Below are 8,221 nucleotides of genomic sequence, written 5' to 3'. Positions count from 1 at the left end.
AAAACCTCTCTTTCATTTCATTCATAAAAACATTATTCAATACAATGCTTATCAAACTGTACATATCTATCAATAATTGTAGGACCCTCTAACTGTACCCTCTCCTCTTCACTTGTTTGGAGGACTGTCTATAAATGGACATTCACTCTCAGAGTAGCTCATTGCAAACAGAGATGGAGGCTTCAATGGATCTTTATGCTGTGCCCCTGTGGCTGAGGCTCTCCCTTCTCTTTCTTCTTCTGAAAAACAAAATCAATGGTCCAAAGCAAAAGAAGCGCCTTCCACATGGCCCTCCTACTATTCCCATTATTGGGAACATGCACCAGCTTGGTGAATTGGCTCACAAATCTTTGTCGCAACTTTCCAAAAAATATGGCCCAATCATGCTCCTCAAAATAGGTTCTAAAACAATTATTAACATCTCTTCAGCTGAGGCTGCAAGACAAGTCTTAAAGGTTCATGATATTGACTATTGCAGTAGACCTGTCTCTTCCACCACCGGGAGACTGACGTACAATTTCAAAGACATAGTTTTCGCACCTTACAGTGATTATTGGAGAGAAATGAGGAAAATCTGTGCTCTTGAGCTTTTTAGCGTGGCTAGGGTGCAGTCATATCGCTTTATTAGGGAAGAAGAAGTAGCTTCTCTTGTTAATTCAATTTCTTAGTCTGCATCTTCTGCAACCCCTGTTGATCTTTCTGAGAAGATGTTGGCTCTCACAACAAATATACTCTGTCAGACTGCTTTCAGAAAGAATTTTCGTGGAAGTGGTTTGGATAATGAAAGGCTTCGAGAAGTTGTTCATGAGGTCGAAGTCATGTTTGCAAGCTTCAGTGCAACTGAATTCTTTCCATACGTGGGATGGATTATTGACAGGCTCTCTGGTCGGATTCGAAGACTCGAAAAGATTTTTTGTGGTTTGGATGATTTTCTGCAACAGGCCATTGATCTTCATCTCAAGCCCAAGAAGACAGAACAAGACCACGAAGACCTTATCGACGTGTTGCTAAGAATAGAAAGGGATCAGCAAACCAACACCGGTGCTCCTCCGTTCAATAAAGATAACATTAAGGCCATCTTCTTCGTAAGGACTCGATCTTTCCTACCATGGTTTTTTTATCACGTTTCTGTGTGTTTTCTCCATTAATCTTAATTTCTTGAGTTTATCGGGTCTTAGGTTTGTATGTTCTAATCATCATTTCGCAATCTTTCTTTGTGTATGTCAGGATATGTTTTTGGGTGGAAGCAACACTGCTGCAGTCACCATGCTATGGGCAATGGCGGAGCTTGCAAGGAACCCACGAGCGATGAAGAAAGCACAGGATGAAGTCAGAAACGACATTGGAAACAAAGGAAAAGTCACCAAAAGCGACATAACTCATCTTCATTACCTGAAGATGATAATCAAAGAAACATTTAGATTGCACCCTCCAGCCGCAATCCTTCTTCCAAGACAAACCATGGCAGACGTTAAGATCAGCGGTTATGACATTGCCCCCAACTCATTGCTCCAAGTAAATGCTTGGGCGCTAGGACGAGACCCTGAATACTGGAAGAACCCATAAGAGTTCTACCCAGAAAGGTTTGTCGATAGCTCTATCGATTATAAAGGACAACATTTTGAGTTATTGCCATTTGGATCTGGTAGAAGAGGTTGTCCTGGGATATACATGGGAGCGACCACCGTAGAACTTTCACTTGCGAATCTTTTGTAACGCCTCGGTCCTGTACGGGTCGGAGAGTTACTTCCTATCTCTTAAACTCACATTTTAACAATACAATAATAGACTCTAAATTCCCAATAGCATATAGAAAATTCGATTCAAACTAATTTCCTCAATATAACCAATTTTCCAAAAAATGCCAAGTCATCATAACACAATAAAATTTCTTAATAAAAATGGCCAATACTCATAAAAACTTTCTATGTTTAATCCTCTATACTTAAAACATCTCACCCAATGCCTCATAATCTTGATCCTCAGCTGAACCATCAAAATATTTGAAAAATATTGTGGAGATAAGGGGTGAGTTATCAACAACTCAGTAAGCAGATAGCATATACTAGCATGTAAACATGAGCATTTATAACGTTCGATATGCAGAACAAAACATTTTCTTTCAGAATGCAGAAACAACATATTTACTTTCGAAATGCATAAACGAAACTTGGTACAAAACATCAGAGCGAAATTTTCAGAAAAACAAAATTGTTACCGAAAAGAAAATCCTTTGGCATATCCAAACTGAAACATTAAATTCATATCATCTCATAGCTTCACATCGGGACAAATACCATGTTTAACCCCCGTGGTAGGGTTATAAACCACCATTATACCCTTGGCTGGGCCGTATACCATGTTTAACCCCCGTGGTAGGGTTATAAACCACCACTATACTCATGGCTGGACCGTATACCATGTTTCACCCCCGTGGTGGGGTTATAAACCACCATTATACCTGTGGCTAGGCCGTATACCATGTTTCACCCCCATGGTAGGGTTATAAACCACCATTATACCCGTGGCTATGCCTTAATAGAAACAGAACGGATGTTTCGCACGTAAAATTCGATGATGTTTGAATGTAACATTCGGATGTTACAGGAGAAGAGTTCGAACATATCATTTTTAACGATCGAATGTTAGTTTGCCGTTTGAATTTATCAATTCTCATCATTCAAACATTTAGATTGTTTGTGCGAGTGTCTTACATTCGAACGTTTTGTTCGAATTCGCTGGCATTTTGTTTGAACGTTGATCCGAACGTGTATCAATGTTCGAATGTTTATTCTTTACATGCGAACGTTATGACCAGAAATAGTGATTTCATAAAATTAAAAAACATTCAAATTGTTTCATATTATACCATAAATGTAACAACTAATAATGTCGTATAGAGTTATTTTATTACCTAAACTGTGTCCACCTTTACAATTAATATTAATGCATCCTTCATCTCCTCTCAAAGGGTTTTCCTCTGTAGAGGATTCTGCTTGTCGTAGTACAGGATCTCTTTTGATTTTGCAAACTAGAGGCTGGTGGTAGAATGGACGAGGGGTTAGAGGAGATGTAGAAGAGAATGTCCCTAACCGTGAAGGAAAGTGAGGAGGTTATTGTGGAGGTCCATAAATTGGAAGCGGTCGCCCTTAGCGGTGGTAATTGTTTGCTGGTTAAACTACTCACCGATTGTCATTATAATCGGGAAGCTTTTAAGATGGCAATGAAGAAAGCATTGAGACCGGTCAGGAAAGTTCAGTTTAGAGAATTAAACCGTGTAATCTTGTTGGTAGAGTTTGAAGATCCCCGTGATAAGGATCGAGTTATAAGAGATGGTCCTTGGTTGTTTGATAAGCAATTGGTGCTGGTAAAGGAGGTTGAAGGGCACAAATAGGTCCATCAAATTCATCTCACTGAGGCCATTGTCTGGGTGCGTTTGCATGACCTTCCTTTAATTGTTAGAATTGACTACATTGGTCATCTGATTGGAGACACTATAGGTAAAGTGAAGGTAGTTGATATTGATGAGGGGGAAATGGCGTGGGAGGAATTCATGCGGGTTCGGATTAACATTGATATTACGAAGCCACTGCTACATGGGGAGATGCTTAATATTGGTTCTGTTGATCCTATCTGGGTTAGATTCTCTTACGAACGGCTCCCTAATTTTGTTACTGTTGTGGTTGCCTAGGCCATAACCATACGGATTGCGAGCTATGGAAGTCTAGCAAGAATAAGTTTGTAAAAGATGATTTCCCCTATGGAAGTTAGCTACGTGCTGGAAGTCCAAGTTTTTTACGGTGGTCTCAACGGCCACATTTGAGTAGCACCGGGAATTGAGCTCCTATAAATGCTCCGACGTCCGGCTTCGGCACAGAAGATTCTGCTAAGGAAACTGGCAAAAATGTCAAAGATGTTGCAGAGATTATGGAAACTGAAGTGGTAAAGAATCAATAGTTGACTGATAAGGATGGGAGTCCTGATATTACGAATCCGTTGCTATCCTTAAATCCCCTAAATTTCGGCTTGAATGATTTGGTGTCTAGGAAGGAAATGGATGCTGGTGTTGTGCCAATACTTGATGAGGGGATGGGTCAAAATTTGAATTCAGTGAATGGGCAGATGGAAAACACGCAGACGTTAGAAGATCTTAATCCCATGAACTTCAGAGTGAATAATATGGTGGTTGAGCAGCACACAGATGTTAAGACTTACATAGAGTTGAGTGAGGATCGGGTGGGAAGTGTTGTGGATCAGGCACAAGATCTAATGGGCTTGCAAGATATGTTAATATGGCCCGAAATATGAGAACCAAGAACCGAGGTTGGGCCTAAGCTTGCCCAACAAGAGGGCCTGGATCTAATGGGATGAAAGAGGCCTGACGTTTTGAAAGGGGGCTAAGTGGAAACGGATGTCTAATATTAATAGCATTTCATCTCCAAGTTCAAATAGCTCACAATGGACATGTTCAACCCGTAAGCGAAAGGTGAAGGTAGAGGATGGTGGGGATACTATCAGAACCACTAAGTGAAGGCATGCTAGGAGTATTTCGGTAGAGGGACTTGCGGAGTCCCAAATTTCCTTATCGGCAGTAGCTGATGATCAACACCGCCGAGAGCTATGAAACTCCTCAGATGGAATGTCTGTGGGCTTGGGAACCCATGCGGCATTTGAACCCTTCGTGATCTCATCAAGAAGGAAGCTCCTGACATTATGTTTCTTCAGGAAACTAGGTTACAGGTGGGTGATTTTGATTCTTGTAAGTTTAAGCTTGGGTTTAGTAACTGTTTGTAGTGAATAGTGAGGGAAGGAGTGGTGCTATTGCGATGTTGTGGGGAAGGGATGTTCATTTAACGATTCTGAATTACTCAAAATTCCATTTTGATGCATGTGTTATGGTGGATGGGATTAGTATGGATAAGTTATTTCTTACAAGGGTTTATGGACATCTGGACCATAGCTTTAGACATAGGACGTGGGATTTGATTTGTTCCTTGTGTAGATGGGAGATGATGAGGCATGGTTTGTATTTGGTGATTTTAATGAAATCCTCTATCAGCATGAGAAGTGGGGAGGCTGAGATAGGCCTGAAAGACAGATGCTGGATTTTTCAAAGGTTGTTAATGATTGTTTATTGAGGGATATAGCTGTTGTGGAAAGGAGAAGGGAGAAGCCATTTAGGTTTGAAGCCATGTGGTTAGGAGAGAAAGGTTGTGATAACATTGTGGAAGATACCTGGAGGAGGGTCACTAACAACAACTCTATGTATGATTTGATGAATATGATCTCAGATTGTGGCCAACGGCTTCAAGCTTGGAATCGCACTAGTTTTGGCCAAGTGCAGAAGAAACTAAAACAAGCTAAGCTTTGATTAAGGCAATTGCAAGAAAGTGACCCAATGAGTTTAAGAAGGACTAAGCAGCAGGCTATCAGGGATGATGTTCAGAAGTGGCTAGAGCGGGATGAAGTTATATGGAGGCTGAGGTCCAAGGCACTTTGGTTTAGGGAGGGGGACCAGTACTTGAAGTTTTTTCATACAAAGGCTTCTCACATAAGGAAGAAGAATTTTAATGGAAAATTGCAAAATGATGAGGGGGAATGGTAGGAAGGGGAGTTAAGGGATGGTTTGATTACTGAATATTTTCAGAAGCTATTTACAACTGCAGATCAAAGATCCCATGGATTTTCTGGATGCTCTGGTAGGAAGGGTTTCTAATGCTATAATTGATGATTTATCCAAAAGGTATACAGAGGCTGAAGTTCAGGAGGCTCTGAAGTAGATGGATCCAGCCAAAGCCCCAAGACTTGATGGTATGGCTCCATTGTTTTTCCAAAAGTATTGGCATCTTGTTGGTAATTCTGTTACTCATTCTATTTTAGATGCTTTAAGTACTGGGTCTTTTCCATCTTCTTTAAACCATACTTTTATAACATTAATTCCAAAGAGGAAGAACCCAATGAAGGTAGCAGAGTTTAGACCCATTAGTCTATGCAATGTGGTCTACAAATTGATTTTGAAAGTAATAGCCAATAGAATGAAGAAGTTTTTGCCTAGCCTTATCTCGGATTCACAATGTGCTTTTGTGCCTAGTTGTTTAATTACTGATAATGGGCTTGTGGCTTATGAGTTAATCCACTATCTAAAAAGAAAGAGGAAGTGTAAGAAAGGCTATATGTCCCTTAAACTTGATATGAGTAAAGCCTACGACTGAGTTGAGTGAGATTTCTTAGAGAATGTGATGGGTACCATGGGTTTTGACAACAATTTGGTTAAGTTGATAATGTGTTGTGTTAAAACTGCTATTTTTTCAGTGCTGGTGAATGGGGAACCAAAAGGAACTATAGTTCCAAGTAGAGGCTTAAGACAAGGGGACACATTGTCCCCTTATCTATTCTTGTTATGTACCGAAGGACTCATTTCTTTACTAAAAGTTGCTGCTCTTGACCATGATATTCCTTGGATCAAAATATGTAGAGGTGCTCCTTTCATAAACCACTTACTGTTTGCTAATGATTCAGTAATATTCTGTAAAGCAGAAGTGGGGGAAAATAGGAAGATACAAGCCTTATTGGAGAGAGATGAGCTAGCCTCGGGTCATAAAATTAATAAGGAAAAAACAGCCATGGTTTTTTCAAGCAATGTGTCTCTTGTAAGGTAGAATGAGTCAATGCAGTTATGGGGAGTTCAAGGGGTTCAAAAATATGAAAAGTACCTAGGATTACCTCTTGATGTTGGAAGATCAAAATCCAAGGCATTTTCTGATATCAAGCAAAGAGTATGGAAAAAATTGCAGTGCTGGAAGGAGCATTTATTATCACAATGAAGGAGAGAAATTCTGATTAAAGCAGTTGCCCTGTCCATTCCAACCTACTAAATGAGTTGCTTTCTGTTACTGTTACCTGCTGGCTTTTGTACTGAGTTGGAGGCAATGATGGCTAAATTTTGGTGGGGTCAGAGGAACAAAGAAAGGAAGATACATTGGCTAAGTTGGCAAAAAATGTGAGATTCGAAGGGGAAGGGAGGTCTGGGTTTGAAGTCTCTACATGGTTTTAATTTGGCTTTGTTAGCCAAACAAATTCGGCGCATCTTGAAAGAAACAGACTCTTTGTTGCATAAAATTTACAAAGCCAGATATTTTCCTAATGATTCTTTGTTAGAAGTTGGACTAGGAATAAACCCATCTTTTGCCTGGTTAGGCATTTTGGAAGCTAAGGAGTTATGGAAGCATGGTTGTGTATGGAAGATTGGGGATGGGAGGATTGCAAATTGTGGAAAGACCCCTGGATACCTGGACACCAAGCATTCATGCAGGAACATATTGATCTCAAAGTTGATTTCGAAGAAGCTTCCATGGCTAGTTTGATAGATACTCAGGCTGGAGGGTGTATTGTGGCACAATTAAGGGCTCTCTTCAATCCAAACATAGTTGCAGACATTTTGAAGGCGCCTCTCTACTTAGGGAGCAACCAGATCAGTGGATTTGGTCTCAAGAGCAAAGTGGAAAGTTTAGTGTAAGAAGCTGTATGGCTAGTTATGGAGAGGAAACATGGTACTATAGGGGAATATTCAAACTCAAACCAACAAAGGAAATTCTGGAAGGCCTTGTGGAAAATGAAAGTCCCAAATAAAATTAAAATTTTTGCTTGGCAAGCATGCAAAGAGGGATTACCTTCAAAATTGAACTTGTACAAGAGACATGACTTATTAGATGTTTCCTGTTGTTTCTGCAGGGAAGGGGTCGAAAACCGTGCACATGCCATATTCTATCTTTTCTACATGGAATTCTTATGTGCCTATAATGCAATCTTTGGACAGAAATATGGCTATTATGCAGGTTGCTATGAAGGTAGTTCAGCAGGGTAAGGAAGGGGAGTTAGCCTTAATGTTTTGTCTTGCTTGGGATTTCTAGTGGAGGAGGAACCAGATGGTGCATGAGCATAAGAATGTAGAGGTGAAGCAAGTCAATGACAATGCATTATCTGTGTTCAATTCTTTTAAGAAAATACGTCTGCTTCCATGGCCTATGATTCATAGTTTTTACGACTGGAAGCCACCTCCCATAGAGTGGTTAAAAGTCAATGTTGATGGTTCTGTTTTTAGGGATATTCACAAAGCTAGAGTGGGTTTGCTGCTTCGAAATGATTGGAGTGAGGTTCTCTAGGCAGCTACCAAGGTTGAAGAGGAAGGGATTGATGTGGAAGCTATCGGACTACTAGCTAT

General features: G+C 40.3%; 1 pseudogene; it reads left to right on the top strand.

The window, feature by feature from the left end:
* Positions 1–291: 291 nt before the first annotated feature.
* Positions 292–3,691, top strand: LOC108986114 (annotated as a pseudogene).
* Positions 3,692–8,221: the final 4,530 nt, after the last annotated feature.

This window comes from Juglans regia, chromosome 16 (genome assembly GCF_001411555.2).
Source record: "Juglans regia cultivar Chandler chromosome 16, Walnut 2.0, whole genome shotgun sequence".
NCBI classification, from domain to species: Eukaryota; Viridiplantae; Streptophyta; class Magnoliopsida; order Fagales; family Juglandaceae; genus Juglans; species Juglans regia.
Note: the sequence above shows the minus strand (reverse complement) of the source record. Positions and strands in the feature narration are given on the sequence as shown.